This window comes from Stegodyphus dumicola, chromosome 9, assembly GCF_044657685.1.
Source record: "Stegodyphus dumicola isolate Sdum_Otavi_A_Nest chromosome 9, ASM4465768v1".
NCBI lineage: Eukaryota > Metazoa > Arthropoda > Arachnida > Araneae > Eresidae > Stegodyphus > Stegodyphus dumicola.
Window position 1 is genome coordinate 52,662,077 of NC_140776.1, and position 18,244 is coordinate 52,680,320.

Below are 18,244 nucleotides of genomic sequence, written 5' to 3' on the forward strand. Positions count from 1 at the left end.
GTATATTGGTAATAGGATGAGAGTTAACTCTTTGATCCTCTGATCCCTGCGCATAACAAGCAGACTTAATATTCTGATTTCAGTGAATGGACGAAGGCAACTAACTAAGAGAAGAAGGTAGTTCAGCGTTTATGCTAATGAAATTTGGTCGAAAAATGACATAACCTACATATTTTTTGGGAAGGGATAGGGAAAGGCAGTCATCTAATGATCAGTACGATTCGCATTTTCTTCTGATCTCAAACAGAAGCCATCCAAAAATTGCCTTCACGCGATATATTCTTTAGCAGCTCTTATCTGTAAATTAATGCCACCCAAACTGTATAGTGGTTAGGGATCGGGCCCGGGTTCCAATCCCGGAGAAGGTATGGAAGTTTGTAAATGTATAGTGTCTTTGCGCCGTGGGGACACTCTAAATATACGGCGGCTGTTGTGTAGTTTGCTGGTAAGGGATAGGGGGGAGAGCCTCAGACCCCCCAAGTGCTCTACCTCAAAATTGGGGTGGAAATAGAATTCTAACATCATTGAGGCTCTGACAAGCAGTCTTCCATGAAATATATGGACAACAACAACATATGTGAACTAATTATTTAAAAACTTATTTCGAGCAGTTCAGTTAAAAATGTCATAAATCGCCAGTGCTGGATGTGAACTTCAATGTCGCTTGTCATACTGCGTGTTCTTTTAATTGTCATCTTCACAGATATTATTACTAAATGTCCAGCTGCGGTAAGAGAGCTTCCCCGCAAAGCGGGTTTAGGGTTGCCAGATTTTGGCATGAAATCGACCATTTAGCGACAAAATCGGCGATGTGGCATAGACGGAGCGAGAACATTCTAGAACGAAATCTTACCGGTTTTCCTGATAATGTTCTCGAAGGCAGGTGAAAAGGTATTGTTGAGGTTTCCCATAGAGGGCGTTGTAGCACCCCTCAACTGTGTGAGAAAAGTTCGGATTTGAGCGAGAGTTGGCATGGGTTTTGAGAATGTAGTGTGAAGAACTGTGTAACGCGTATTTGCTATGTAACTGTACTATGTAAAATAATGGACATAATTAAATCTGTTTATTTAAAATGGGGAGCAATTTTGAAGGAATGTACTTCACAGCTATATATACCTTACCTGTACGCCGAGTAACAGACTGAGTAGAGTATGATGAGTTCAGTAGTAGTGTCTTGAGTTCAGAGATTAGTTCAAGAGGGATCGACGGATTCGAGAGCTGTACTTAAATGCTTTGCTGTGAAGCTGTCCTCATCGTTATAGCCTGATAGATTTAAAGCTGTGTTGCTGATTGTTTCAGCGTGTTATCGTAATTTTTCGACGACTTTAACGCGTCTTTTGAACTGTCCTGTGTAAATATTGACGAATAAATTGAGTTTGATTCTTCTTGAAGTGTTGTCATCAGTCACTCTAAATCCACGAACCTGTAGAACGAAACAATATGAATTACATTCTAAAACTAGACCAATTTACAGGCATTATGTCATCCTATAATAGCATTATATAAATAATAATAATAATGAGCAATTCATAAAAATTCAAGAATTGATTTTTTTAGAACTGTCAATTGCGAACATACTTGTCTTATGCAAAGTGCAATATTTTAGTTGAGGCGCGAGGGAAAAACTCTTTCACATATTTAACATTTTAGACTTCGCAAAATGTTCCAAATTCTATATTTTATCATCTGTGTAACTAAGAGATAGTAAGCATAGAAAATATGATAAAGATGTATAAATCACTCGTGACTGAGTCTAGGAAGATCTTTTTTACATTCTTCAGTAGCATCTCTATACAACAGAAGTATTTTATTTTTAATCCAGCGCTTAATTTTGCTTCGCCAAAACTGGAAAATACGAAGCATTTTGCGTCGTACGCCCATTAGTAGTAATTAATTAGCCAGAATATTTTATTAATAATTCCTATTGATTGCCTGAAAATTCTAAAGATTTTAATAGAATATGCGCAATTTGTTAAGCATTTAATTTTACGTTAATGATGAATGAGTTAATATATAAAGCATGTCCGACGCTGCCAATATTTTATTCCAGAAAATCTGTATGTATTGACTTTCTACAAGAATGAATTTTCTAAATTGATAGAAAATGTCTCTTAGTCATACGTTTCATTAAATAATGTTTTAGAAAGCAGCCTGGGGATATCGATTTACTACACCCTGCAAAATACAACCGACGCAATCGTCCCGCCTTAAACATTTGCATTAATGAGATATGCGCTAGGGGCTATCGAGACAGACAGTGCAAGTTTACGAAGATGTATCGAGCGATTAATCGATATAAAGGCGGGCAGGAATGGAGTCAGCAACTTAAAACTCTTTGCCGCATATCGGTCTGTCTCCGCGTTTTGTCTCGTTTGGAAGACAAAGTATTGATCGCAGAGCTTGCGCATTTGAAGACATTCAGATACATGTCCCTCATTTTTTACAGCTAAAGACTTGTCACTATACTTTTTTAATGGCGAATGAATTTAATGAGAACACGTTGTGTTTTAAGTCTTAAAAAATTAGTGCTAATAAAGTACAATCTCGATGATTTTGCTTCGCAATTTGAATTATTTTCCTATTTAATTTTAGAACAAGCTCGGATTAATTTTGACTTGAAACTCATTACTTCTGGATATACACAATTTAACCTAGACTGACTACTTTTTTTTTCATGAAATTGTTTAATTTTGTATTCATTATATTTGTGTAAATAACTAATGAATAACAATTTAGACTCCACAATGCAGATCATAAAAGCAATCTTTCATGTTTGCAGCTGATCTAGTTAGAAAGGATAAATAAAGACTTTGTATTCTCAAATCAATTATAAAATGAATTTTTAATATAATTGGGAATTTTAAAACATGATTATTCAGTCTCATTACCATCATTGAACCAAATAGATGATAAGAAAACGTTAGATAAATTTTTATCGTACAGTACATTACTCTTGCAGTAACTAAGGCAAAACTTTGCTATATTAGCAATCGGTATTATTTTTACTTTAAAAAGAAATTTTGTTGAATTTTCTGTCATTGTGGATGCCATAATTATTAATTAATTTTCTTTACCTCAAAATTAGTAGTGTTTATCACCTCATTACTTGCTCATCAGTATCGCTTGCTAATGTCTTGTAGAGACATTAGGTATTTTTTGGAAACAGGCAAAATGAAAAATGAGCAATCGTCTTCGTCGGGAATCGAACCACGGACCTCTGGAATACCGGCCCAGTGTGCAGAACCACTACACCACGAAGGCACGCTTGGAAGGCGGGAGAAATACCTTATACACTCCCCCTTTTAAAGGGCGACTGAGATTTTAGGGGACCCAATCGTTAAATCCTGGGTGAGGAGAATCATCACCCAACACCTTTTTAGATCGGGCGCCAGTGTAGAGACATTAGGTATTTTTTTGGAAGCAGACAAGATGAAAAATGAGCAAACGCTTTCGCCGGTACTCGAACCACGGACCTCTGGATATCGGCCCAGCGTGCAGAACCACGACACCACGAAGGCACGATAAGAAAGCGGGAGAAATACCTTATAGTCTTAATGTTCCAAATAGATCCATTCCAGCTTATACAAATTGGACTTAAATCAGTGCTACTGCCTCAGCATTCTAGCAGTATAATATTGATGTACGTGTGAGTAACACGTGCATACGAAAATATCCCTAACATTAACTAGGAAAGCCGAAATCTTAGTTAAGATAGACATGTTACAATTAATAATCAAATTTAATAAGGAAAAGTAACAGTTGCCGGGTACATTATAACGGCTTAAGAAATTCAGAGCACAGTACAGATGCGAGTACACAAGATTACATATCTCGGCGAAAACAGAGACGCACACATTTGTTGAAGTAGTTCCACTTGACTGCCGGGGAAAAATCTTCTCTCTCCGTCAGCCTGTAGGTTTGCCAAACGGGTTTACTGTTTCGCCAACTGGCGCTTTTCTGTACAGTTTTTAAGTCCGTATCGCCTGTTTGGCGCTGCCGCTGCATACTCCCTCCGCAGTGTCAACGAAATGTGACATACCGATGCGGGGGTCGGATTAATCGTCCAGAACGGGTGATACAATTGTCCGAAGTTTTTTTCACACTCTTGGAAGCAACTTGAGAAGAGTCGATGGTTACAAAAGCGGGTTTCAGTCTATCTATGGAGATCGTTTGCTTAGTCCCTTTTATTTCGAGATCAAACGTTTTATCTCGTCTTTCTAGCACCTTAAATGGTCCATCATAAGGAGTTTGAAGTGGTTTTCTAACTCCGTCGTGTCGAACAAACACATATGTGGACTTGTGAAGGCGTGGATGAATGAAACATGTTCGCTGGCCGTGGCTAGAAGTCGTGGTCGGGCGGACACTGGCAAAGTGAGATTTTAAATCCTCCACAAACTGTTTGGGGGACGCATCCGGAGGTGTCGGATTGAAAAATTCTCCTGGGAGACGGATAGTCTTTCCATACACCAGTTCAGAAGTGGTTGCTCCTATGTCTTCTTTGAGAGCGGCGCGGAAACCCATCAGCAGCGTTGGAAGGGCAGCCACCCAGTCACTGGTATCGTGCGCTTTTAAGGCAGCTTTCAAAGGACGGTGGAATTCCTCGATCAGTCCATTCGCCTGTGGGTGGTACGGAGACGTCCTGATCCTCTTGATTCCCAATAATTGGGAAAGGGCTCGAAATAAGCCGCTTTCAAACTGTCGCCCTTGGTCGGTAGTAATAACAGTCGGACAACCAAATCGAGTAATCCAGTGGTCATAGAAAGCCTGTGCTACTGTGCGTGCTGTTATGTCTGGTATGGGTACTGCTTCGGGCCATCTAGTAAATCTATCTATCATAGTTAGACAGTAATAATTATTTTGAGAAGGAGGTAGGGGACCAACAAGGTCAAGGTGGACGTGATCAAAACCTCTGTGATTGGTCTGGAAACTTCATTAACGGGGTTCTAGTATGCCTGCTTACTTTTGCTTTCTGGCACGGAATGCACTGCCGTGCCCATTTCGCGCAATCTTTGCGGATGGAAGACCAAACAAACCGTGAACATACTAACTTTGTTGATGCGCGAATGCCGGGGTGAGACAAATTGTGCAAGGTGGCAAAAACTTTCTCACGGAATGCCGGAGGAATATAAGGGCGAGCGTTACCTGTTGACACATCACAATATATCGGTAAGCTACAATTCGGTAAGGTAAGTTTTTTGAGATGTAGAACTTTTGACTCTTTAAGCAATGTTTGTAATTCTGGGTCTATTTCTTGCATTTTAGCGATTTCCTCATAGTCGATAGGGTTAGGCATGCTTATTGCTTCTATACGCGAAAGTACGTCGGCAGCGATATTCTCCGAACCTTTTATATGGCGAATTTCAGTGGTGAATTGGGAGATAAAGTCTAACTGCCTAGCCTGACGAGGTGAACATTTATCCAAACGCTGTCGGAATGCATACGTGAGCGGTTTGTGATCGGTGATTAAAGAAAAGTTCCGTGCTTCCAACATATGCTTAAAATGCCTAATAGCAGCATAAGCTGCCAATAGCTCTCGATCATACGCACTATAGTTCCTTTCCGCCTGCGAAAGCTTTCGTGAGAAAAATGCGAGAGGCTGTAAATTTCTATCAACTATTTGTGATAGCGTTCCACCGATCGCGAAGTCTGACGCATCAACCTGTAAAACCAACTGGGCATCTTTCTTCGGGTGTGCCAAAAGAACAGCATTAGCGATTAGCTGTTTGCACTTTTGAAATTCACTCCGCGCTTCCTCAGACAAATTCAGGATTGTCTTATCATTTTTCTTAGCCCCTTTTAAATACGAAGTTAAATGTATTTGATTCTGGGCTACGTTGGGTAAAAATCAACGGTAAAAATTTAAAAATCCTAAAAATCTCTGCAAATCTTTTACCGTTTTAGGAAGTGGGTAGTTAAGTATCGGTTCCACTTTGTTCGTCAGAGGCTTGGTACCATCTTTATTGATTATATGGCCTAAAAAAGATATTTCCGGAACGCCGAAAACACATTTCGAAGCGTTAATTGTCAATCCATATGAAGTTAATCTTTCAAAAACAGTACGTAGGTGAGATTTATGCTCATCTTCCGTATCACTAAATATCAAAATATCATCTAAGTAGACGTAGGCGAATTTTAGATCTCCAAGAATTTCGTTCATAAACCTTTGAAAGGTTTGAGCTGCTCCGCACAGTCCGAAATTTAAAAACGGAAATTCGAAAAGACCAAATGGGGTGCAAACTGCAGTTTTCGGTATATGATCTGGATGGACTGGTATATGATGATATGCCCGAACGATATCAATTTTTGAAAAAATTGTCTTTCCGCTAAGCGTATTATTAAAGTCTTGTAAATGCGGGATAGGGTATCTGTCGGGTTCGGTGCACGCGTTTAGTTTTCGGTAGTCTCCTACTGGCCGTATGTCGCCCGAACTTTTAGAAACTACATGAAGAGGTGATGACCATGCTGATTTTGATGGTCTACAAATACCTTGATCTATCATAAATTGAAATTCTTTTTTTACTGCTTCGTATAACTTAGGGCTTAACCTACGCGATTTACTGTGCACAGGAGGACCGTTTGTTTCGATGTAATGAACTGTACTATGCTTTACTCTACCCGAATCGGATTTTAACTTCAGTACTTCCGGAAAGTCTTTCAAGATTCTGTGATATGGTGAATCACCAGATATTAACTTTACCGAAAAATAATTTTTAGAATCGGAAAAAGAACCAATACGAGTTAATTTCGTAGTATTATCGATAAGCCTACCTCGTTTTAAATCGATTAAAAGATCAAAATGCCTTAAAAAGTCGGCTCCTATTATAGGCACTGGTACATCGGCGATTAAAAACTTCCAAGAAAAGTTTCGTCTAAGTCCTAAATTCACAGTTAACAATTTTGTTCCATACGTAGAAATTCTGGAACTATTCGCGGCAAATAATTGAAGCGAATCAGGATGCATTTTCTTAAACTTAGAAGTCGGTGTCACACATGAAACATCCGAGCCCGAATCAATCAAAAAGTTTAAATTTAGTCTGTTATCGTAAACATGTAAACGACATGAATGCGCGACTGCCGATGAATTTCGATCGACAGCCGCTACTACTAGTTTTCCTGGGCCGTAGTGTTCTGAGAAAAGGAACAAAGTCTCGACATTTTCGTGCATTATTACCGAATCGCGAATGAAAATAACAATAATTGTTCACACGCTCTCGGGAATGCCCACGCGAAAAACTACGTGCTTTGTTATGTTGATCCCGGGGGAAATTATTCCTCGTTTTTCCGCGGGAGAGTCGCTCGACTTGTTTACTTAGGGCAGAGATTTCACTCCTTAAGGCCTTAAGCTCCTCGAGGGGGGCACCAGAATCGTTAGGGTTTCTGGGGGAACTCGCCGAAGCTGCCTGGACCGCGAACACGCTGTTGTTCGTTGGCGTGCGCACTTCAGCTATCTTATCAGCCATTTTTGCTAAATTGTCTAAGGATTCCGAACTTATTGATAAAATGGCATGCACCTCGGAAGGTAACCTTTGCAGCCATAATGATTTTAAAAATTCGTCAGTTATACAGTTTCCACCTAATTCTCTCATTTCTCTCAATAAGTGAGATGGTTTGTCGTCCCCTAAATGCAATTCAGAAATAAGTCTGCGTATTTGCTCGCTTTCCGAATCTGAGAATTCTACTATTAACCTAGCTTTAAGGGCATCATATTTAGCCGTCGCTGGGGGATTAAATAAAATATCTGATACTGCGGAAAGAGTTTCAGGGTCTATCGAAGAAACCACGTGGTTGTATTTTGTACTATCGTTACTAATCTTCGCTAAAGCAAAGTTACTTTCAACTTGAATAAACCAAAGTTTAACATTTTTTTTCCATAAAGGGGGAATTTTAACTGCCACGTGTGAGATTTGTGGCTCCTGAACCGCCATATTCGATTCCTCGTTGGTTTGGCCTTCCGATCCTGGCATGGTTGCCAATTATAAATATATCGTAAATCGTAAACTTAATGTTTTGCACTATACCTTATCAAAACAGTATCAATTTAGAATAAAATAATGAAGACATTCAATATCTCAATAAAAGTGTGAGCACGAATATTACCCAAAGATCAATTTTAAACAATCAATAATTAAATTAAAACTATAATTTTAGAGCAAAACATATCACAAAATCATAATTAAGACCAATCACAGATAATTAAAAAAATTTGACCACATACCTTTAAATCCTCCTTAAGTGTGATAAACCACGTGTAATCCGTACGATAAAATGAGGAGGAAATAAATAGGGTTGAGCCTTTATCAGTCATAAGGAAGAGCATTGGCATCAAAATAAGGCATATTTTTAGTTTTTAAACAAAGATTGAGACAGATAGTCATTAGGGATCGAAACAGAAGGAGCGAGGGACAGGGTCACCAATGATGTACGTGTGAGTAACACGTGCATACGAAAATATCCCTAACATTAACTAGGAAAGCCGAAATCTTAGTTAAGATAGACATGTTACAATTAATAATCAAATTTAATAAGGAAAAGTAACAGTTGCCGGGTACATTATAACGGCTTAAGAAATTCAGAGCACAGTACAGATGCGAGTACACAAGATTACATATCTCGGCGAAAACAGAGACGCACACATTTGTTGAAGTAGTTCCACTTGACTGCCGGGGGAAAATCTTCTCTCTCCGTCAGCCTGTAGGTTTGCCAAACGGGTTTACTGTTTCGCCAACTGGCGCTTTTCTGTACAGTTTTTAAGTCCGTATCGCCTGTTTGGCGCTGCCGCTGCAATATCGTTTATCCGAAACTACTTTGTTATCAATAGAAATATAACATGGATAGAATCATGCTGAAAGACGCAAATCGCATTTCACGCAAGAAATCACGGGGTTCGACTCTAATACATCACTGATGTACTTTCTACTAATTAAAGTACTATTAATCATACAAAATCTCCATCCACCTTCTCTCTCTCTCTGTTTTTTTTTTTTTTTTTTTTTTTTTTTTTTTTTTTTTTCCCTGTCACGCATCCGCACAGTGTAACGCTAACAGGATACTTATGTGTTTTGTCTTCATACTTCTACAGTTAAGCGTAACTTCTACAGTTCTGATATATTTCTTTCCATCTTAATGAAATACGGATATTCTGATTCCGTCATTCCAATAGTTCCGTTCCATTATTCTTCTAGCCAATTAATGTACTTTTTTGTTTAATTAAGAATTCTGAAGGTCTATATCGAACAGTCCTGGTATTTCCGTTTACATCACATTTTCGTAAATCTTTCGTAACACGTTGACCTGAACGGTTATACAAACTGAAATTTCTGCTAGCTAGCGGTAGACAAACAGCTTTTAAGTTAACAGTTCAAGTTAAATCGAATACAAATAGCACCTAGCTTAAACCTTGGCTCTTCTTGACTAACCGCTCGCCAAGAAATCACCGCAAACAAAATCTTACGACAGCAGTCTTATTTGCAACAGCAAAAAATCTAAACCAGCTTAATGTTGCTAAACACTTTCCGACAAACTTTAAAAATTGAGATTATTTAGATTTGCATTCTGGTGGAAGCTGACAAGAGTAGAAGTTATATGAAAGCCAAAATAGTGTAGTAACATGTTCATTAGCCCCAAGCGGCTAGGCCATTTATATATCTATATTTGTGTGTGTCAAATTTTTCAAAAACTGAACTGCTCGACACAGAGGTTGAATCTTACTTAAAAAAAAAGTAAAACGTATCTAATTAATTTCTTTTGCTTTTTTTGACATTAGAATTTTTACATATGGATTTTTAATTTTATTTTTATTTATTTTTGTATATTTCTTTATGGGATCGCTTCTGAGTCGAGGAGTTCAAAATTTTAGGATGAACTGTTATGATTAAATAATTTAGAATGGTTCATCGGCTAATTTTTGATGAACAGAAACGCAGTGGTTTTTCAAAAGAGGGGAGCTCAATTAAGTCTGACTGTCTCTTGATAACGTTGAATCATATTTAATTGCATTCCTCTTCCTATGCACTATCCGAAGTTGTTGTGTTTCACATTTCTTTAATTCTTCTGACTTTTGATTGATTTTTTAATGCTTTTAGAGAATTTGAAATTTTACCGATTTTGAATTTGATTTCGTTTGAGTCTTTGTGGATTTGGCTCTAAATTCCTTACTTTTATCATAAAAAACTCTTTCTCGTATCTTAAACTCGTATCTGACTTTGTTCTTGTTCCAGAATTACTATATATTTGTTATCGTTGAGATGGGAAGAGAGCAGCGCTGTATTGTCTAGTTAGCAAAAGGAGCAGAAAGCAAGAGCGACGCTATTTCAAAATGGAAGCTTAGTTGAAAGGAAAGGTTTGGGTTTGCAGTTTTAAATTTCAGTTCCAAATTAGCTGCGACATCATCTTTATCTAAAAGACGGAAAGGGGGAACGTCCAAATTAAATTAGAATGTTAGTGCAAATTGAAGTTAATATTTTGTTTTACGTATATTTCCTGTTATTAATATATCCAAGAATATTTTTACTAATAATTACGAATAATTACATACACACGAATCTTAAATGTGTCCAAATTATTAAGGATATTTGCTAGAAGAAAACCGTTCAGGTGTAAAACAGTAGGAGCATTTTGAAATTATGATCAAGAAAATACCCTTTTTTAATAGCATTGTTAGGAATTTTGGCGTTTTTGAGCCACTCTTTGTCAGTTGGAGGACTTAAATAAAACTATATAAGCTATAATTTAAAAGATCAGATTAAAAGTTTTCTTTTACTTTTTATTTGTTTTATTTAGTGAAGTCGCAAATGTTTATTAAACAAAAACAATGTCTTCAAGTTTAAACTGATGATAAATGTTGCAATATAAAAGCAAAAGGGGAAAAGTGCCCTTGGAGAGAGGGAGCACGATGTTCCAGAAAATTTCACTAAAGTAATGATGAAAATTCCGGTAGTTAACAGGCAGTAGATCTGATAAATTCATTCTTATTTGAAAACTTTAGTAACAGTCAAATATTTGTTTTATATTCATTTTCATAAAAATAAGCTCAATCTTTTAATTTATTGGTTGAATTAATATTGAATAATAGTTAAAGATCAGAGATTTCTTTCTTTCTTTCTTTATTTTTTTTTTTTTTGGAAACTAAGATTCATTTCATAACCAAGGTATTTATGCGTGTTTTCGCTCTTATCGTTGCATAATGAGCCAAGTTACAGACTTACTTCTTAGAAGATTCAAATAAATAAAAATTATTATAATATTTTATAAAATTCTAAATTTTCTGTCTCCAGATTCATTACATATATACAATATGCATTTAATTCACTGAATACTGAAATAAAAAAGCAACAACTCATCATCTGTTGGCTCTGCAAGTTTCCATTATTTTTATCATCATATATTTTATTAAGTGTACAAATCAGTTCATCAGTTCTCTTAATCAAAAAGCAAATAGTTTTGTGGAAAATTTATTCTAATGTAAATAAGTTGTATTATTATTGTAAGGATCTTAAGTTTTACTAACGTTTATTTTATTTTAAATCTTTACTATCACTTCTTATTTTCTACTTCCGGCCAGAATTATAAGCGTGAATGTATTTATGCAAAGTTTGTCTGGCGAACGCCAAGTATTTAAGTTGTGGCTTTTTGCCAAGCGAGAGAGAGGAAGCAGTGAGTCGAAGCAGGCCGCTTACCTTAGAAGTTTACTCAGTTGCTGGTTGCCTTCCAGGCTAGAGGTTTTAATCCTCTTGATAATTTTTAAACGTATTGTAGTGTTCACAGTTCTCTGTACTACATACGGCTTCCTGTTAATATAAGGCCAATCTTCCACGTTATTATTTCAAAGTTAAGTTAGCGTTTAGTTATATTTTTTATACTTTTACGTTTTGACCCCAAGTAGCGGGTCTGTGTATTTCCGAAGTACGGAAGTTATTGTAAATAGAGAAAAATAAAGGGTTTTGTATACCCTTCTTGTGTATCCTGTCTGCTTCCCACAGTTTTGAACATAGCTTTAGTAAGCTCTCTGTTCCGAGTCAGGTCCTTGCATGTTCCCGAAGAAGGTAAGACGGAACATTGAACCTGATAGTGGCGCCCAACGAAGAAGAATAACCATGGCCGAGTTTCAAGAAGAACCTGTGCTGCCTGCAGAAACGGCTCAGAATCCAGAAATGCCAGCTGCCGCCCTGGAAGGATTTGGTTACATCGTCCAGACCATGCGCGCTTCGATGAAACCAGAAGCAACATTTAATGGAAACTCACCGGTAACCAGTTTTTGGGAAAATTGGATGACCACTTCATGCTCTACCCCGTGCACGAATTTCAAAAAGTTACCTTAGCTACCAGCGCTTTGAGGGGCCAAGCGCTTAACTGGTTCAAATGTATAGGCAGAAGTCTCTTGGGTCAAGCAGGAAGTCCCACCTATACTTACGAAAATTTCAAGACTGCCCTACTAAAAGCCTTCCCTGTTGTATGGGATCGTGCGAAATTAGAAACGGAACTTTTCAGTATATATCAGCAAAGAATCGAAAATCTCTCAAGCTTTATTTTAAGAAAAATTCACGTCTTCAAACTCTTGTATGGAAACCGTCCGGATCCTGAAATAATTCAAGTGATTTTGCCGAGGTTACTGCCCCAAGTGCAAGACTATTGAATTAAGAAATCCGACTACACTGGAAAAGTTATTTGAGCTAGCAATCCAGTTTGAAAGTAGAAGAACGGCGGACGTTGAAAGAAGACGCCAATATCAACAGCGAAACCAATTTGGTGCGCTAAGACTACAGCAAACTCAAGCACACGGCTACGGAAGCAAAGCGAATCAGTGGGCAAGGAAACCCGAGCATTCAAAAACAGCCGGCGAACGTCGACAGTTCAATAGCAATCCAGGAAAAAAGTCTCAAGGCCAGTGGAAAAAGAAGGAAAGCACGGAAATGAAAAATAATTTAAACTAAAACGGATTTCTGCTGACGAGAGGGTGCGGAAATCCGAAGGCCACGAAAACCCCTCTTCCTTCAAGTTAAATACAGTAATGGTGAAAAAATTGACTCTTCCGAAGATTGAAGTGTTGGTGAATAATATCCCAGCCACCGCACTCCTGGATACAGGCGCGCAGTGTTCCTGTGTGGCAGAAGATTTTTTAGGAAGTATTTTCGGAAATACCGCATATATAATTCAAATAATACGACAGTGTTAGCGGCGCAAGGAGAACTATGTAAGTGTCTTGGTAAAGTACCGCTATATGTCCGTATCAAGGACGAACAAGTAAAGGTGATGTTTTTTATAGTAAAGAATCTGCAAGCACATATAATCTTAGGAATAGATTTTCTTTCAGAAGCACAAGCAACGCTGGATTTTAATGAAGCGTCCCTTAAGCTGACAATGAAACCAGTTCGTACAGAAAACGCTGAACCGCCGATATTAAAACTTGACCACCTCTCTAATGACGAGCAAGGAAGAATCCGACAAGTGGTAAGTGAATTTGCTTCGTTATTTAGTGATATTCCAGGATTTACTCAGGTTACTAACCATAGTATTGACACCGGAGATTCAATGCCAGTTCGCCACAAAGCATACCGGTATGATAAGAATAAGGAAAAAATTATAGAATGGCATATCACCGATATGCTACGTAAAAAGATCATAACGCCCATCTCAAGTAGTTATACTAGTCCGGTGGTTTTATGTAAGAAAAATAATGACTATCCTTTGACACATCCAAAAAGGTGGAGATTCGCAATTGATTACCGTAAATTAAACTCCATAACTAAATGTCCGGTATATCCGTTACCTGTTATTGAGGAGATTCTAAGGAACATAACATCCACCAAATATATGACGACATTAGACTTGACGACTGGTTATTTTCAAATAGGGGTTAGGCCTGAGGACGTGCCTAAGACTGCTTTTATAACCAAGTCTGGCACTTATGCATTTTTGCGTATGCCGTTTGGCCTTTCAGGGGCGCCGGCAACATTTCAGCGATGTATGGACATTGTGTTAAGACCTGTTCTTGGAAAGTCCACATTTATCTATTTAGACGATATCATTATTACTAGTGATAATCTCGACCAACATGTACAGGATTTAAGACAGGTGTTTTCTTTATTAAATGAGGCCGGTCTAAAAGTTAATGTCGAGAAGTGCAAATTTGAAGCCCCTGAATTAAAATATTTAGGTTACAAAATATATCAGAAAGGAATAGAGACAGACGAATCAAAAATAATCGCTGTACAAAAGTATCCGACTCCAAACACGGCAAAGAAGCTCTCTTCTTTTCTAGGACTTTGTTCATATTATAGGTCCTTTATAAAAGATTTTGACCGAACTGGAGAAAAAAGAAAGCATCTAGAGGAACGAACTGAAGGGCGAGCCCGTACAAGAAGGAGGATAAATCAAACAACTATCTGCACTACCTTTAAGGACTGGGCCCAGAAAAGAATGTCCGAATATCACAAAGATAAGTAAAATTTTATGTTACTTTGCAAACTTAAGTTTCATTCTTACTGCAACTTTCATTCTTACTGCAAGTGGCAGATTTCAAGAAGTTTTACCTCATGCGAGGTCTACCTTTATCGCCAAAAGGGCGAGAAATGAGTTGTTACCGATTTTGGTATTATGTTTTTCAATTACTCGCGCGTAAAACTAAAGTTGATGTATAATAGCGTTGTGTAAACACTTAAATATTGTAAAAAGTTATTGTATAAATATTATTTAAAACATTCTGGCAAGAAAGAAGTTTTAGTCTGAAAGACTTTTTGAAATGTAGTATTATTTCAATGTAGAAAGAATTGGCACTTGCTTTGAAAAGAATAGAAGTTAACAATGTACTACTAATGTATGTTTTCAAATGTATAAAATTAACGGCATGTTAATATGTTCTTCTATACAACGTGAACTGTTATTTTAAATGTTAAGAAATACCGTGATATGGTAAAAGTGAAAGTAATGTTAATTTTTTTTTATTCGTGTGACTGTAAAATGACTAAATCATGGTGAATATGTGTTAAAGGTTGAATGATGTAGTTAGGCTCTCTGACACTACACTTCAGAGTTAGCCACTTTCAGAATAGTACCTCAGGGTTTAGAGTTGAAATTAGGGTGTGTTACGAGGTCTTGGTATGTTGAATTTTAACACGTCAGTGTTTTGATTGTAGGAGGAAGTGTTGAACACGTAGACAGAAACACATTCGTGTTTGGTGTTCTTTTACAACACATGTCAGAGAGCACGGGGAGAGATAATTAAAATAGTTATGAATGAAATAAGAATGTTAAGAGAAATATAATTATACATGTTACTTGCCATTTTATTTTGTAACATTTCATTAAACTAGTTTTCCTTCCAGATCTCTGGAAGGAACCAGATTTGAATAAAAGCTCCTGTTTAGATGCAGTACAGATGAAAAAATTGTGTATCCTGGGAGCTGCTATTGTAAAAACAAATTTCTTTCTTTTAAATTTCTAGTTTCTAGCGAAAAATGTTTGTAGAAGATTGGCCTCGCGTTAGATTCTAGAGCTAAATGTTTTCAACAAGGTCGTTTTAGACCTCAGTTTCAAACTAATTAACTCTGGCGGGAAGTATGTAAGGATCTTAAGTTTTACTAACGTTTATTTTATTTTAAATCTTTACTATCACTTCTTATTTTCTACTTCCGGCCAGAATTATAAGCGTGAATGTATTTATGCAAAGTTTGTCTGGCGAACGCCAAGTATTTAAGTTGTGGCTTTTTGCCAAGCGAGAGAGAGGAAGCAGTGAGTCGAAGCAGGCCGCTTACCTTAGAAGTTTACTCTGTTGCTGGTTGCCTTCCAGGCTAGAGGTTTTAATCCTCTTGATAATTTTTAAAAGTATTGTAGTGTTCACAATTTTCTGTACTACATACGGCTTCCTGTTAATATAAGGCCAATCTTCCACGTTATTATTTCAAAGTTAAGTTAGCGTTTAGTTATATTTTTTATACTTTTACGTTTTGACCCCAAGTAGCGGGTCTGTGTATTTCCGAAGTACGGAAGTTATTGTAAATAGAGAAAAATAAAGGGTTTTGTATACCCTTCTTGTGTATCCTGTCTGCTTCCCACAGTTTTGAACATAGCTTTAGTAAGCTCTCTGTTCCGAGTCAGGTCCTTGCATGTTCCCGAAGAAGGTAAGACGGAACATTGAACCTGATATTATAAGCTTCTATTTAACTCACTCTCTGCGCTTGTTGCTATTGTCAGAAATGTTGCCATCGATTTTTAAATTATTTTGTGATAAACTATTGAGTTAAAATTTTCCACACAACTATTTATGGATCAACGTAGGAAAGCGATTTTTTCAAAGTTCGATTTGGATTTTCTTAAATTTAATGTTGAAAAGATTTCTTTGTCCAGGTTTCGTACCTATTTTCGTTTAACAAACATCTTGGAATTTTGCTGTTTTGTCATGAGATAAAGAGGGAAAAAAATCTTTTAAATGAAATTCATATGAAATTTAATTTTTTTTTATAACTAGCTACTTGCTCGCTTATCGGACTGGCATGTGTAACTCGCCAAATCGAATGCATGGCAAAGGGAGATTTTTATAACTTATCTAGGATAAGAATTATCCATAAGCAGGGCAACAGTGCGTTGCTCTCAGCACAGTAAAGTCACAGGAAGGACTTAAAATTCAGGAGATGACTGAGTTGAGGGAAAGCATTTAACCAATATTGGAACCTTGGAAATGGAGAAAATGCAAGAGCAAGCCGTTCAAGGTCGTCTAAAATGAAATACGTGATTTTTTTGGGAAAATAATATGCATAAATTTTAATGTACAGTCTGGTAGTCAAAGTTTTAAGTGAAGGAGTATAGTGAAGTAGCTGTGTGATACTAGATGAGATCGCGTACAGCGCCACTTGGGAGAAAACGGCGGAGTTAACATTCCTATCTCGGAAACGATACGGGATAGGAGAAAAAAAGTCAGTTACAAAGTTGTAGAGCATCTTCGATATAGTACGAAAAGATACCTCGTGGGCATGAATGTTAAGAACAGAACGTTTTAAATGCGCATTTGTTTGTTAGCGATTTCCTACATTGTGACGGGACGAAGGGAACTAGAAATGACGAGAAAAAAAAGCAATTAGTAATCATAAGGTGTCTCTATTTTCGAAGATCAAACTTCTCCCCGTTAGCTGAAATGCACATCTGTTGTTGAGACTTATCTCACTTGTCTGACAGTAACATCGAAACAAGCCCATGAAATTCATAGTGACAAGGAGGGCAAGATTGTGCCTGTCGTTGGCAAGAACCTTGAGCACCAGACAGTCCGATTTTGCTCAGTTCCGCCCCCAAGGGTCTCGTTCCTCTTTCCCTATCACCAGCCTCTCGAGAGGATTTTCGGCTCACTGCATATTTAGGCTACCTCCATGCCGCAGAAACACTATACTACAAACATCCATGCCTTCTCCACGATTCGAACCCGGGTCCTTCGTTACGAAAGTAAACTTGCTAACCACTACCTTGGTTGGGCGACAAAATGCACATACCTTTGCACTATACCTTTGCTAGAACTTCACGTTACACACGTTGTAGCATAGCAGGTGAAAAGTCTGTAATACTTCGTTGAAGATCCTGCCGTGCTTGCGGAGGAGTCGCATATACCCACTATTCGAGGTGTCCGCACAGGAAAAAGTATATTCTCAAGGTCAGGTTGTAGAGAAATTAGGTTATTTCGAAGCAGGAAAGATGAAAAATGAGCAATGCCCTCACCGGGACTCGAACCACGGGCCTCTCGAATACGCATCGAGCGCACGCTCGTATATTTGTATATTGCTGTATATATATATTTGTATATTGCTGACCTCTACACCACGAAGGCATACTAAAAAGGTGGTAGAAATACCTTATAAGGTGAACCTGGAGAAACTACCATACCCGGTTATTCGTTCTCCGAATTCCTCCATCGCGCACTGCTTCACTGGTGATGTCTTGCGCGCAGGCTCGCAGCCATGTTGCAGCCATCCATTTTGGAATTGAAGCAACTGCAAGTTCTCAAATTGGGTATAACATCTTGCAGAAATTCTAAATATCGGGCGGCCGTTAACGTCTCCTGGTAAGATATTGAAGCCTCTTGAAAATTCCACATAGAAAACCGTATCTGCTGTTATATGTCGGCAGAATATGATGGATTTTCCAGTGCCTACTAATGGATGTTCTGCCTATTGTGCACTTCCTTCCGCTAAAAGCATCCCTTACCCATCCACACTTTATCTGTCAAGAATGTTGGCTGGCCTCAATCTAGTTTATGACGATGTTG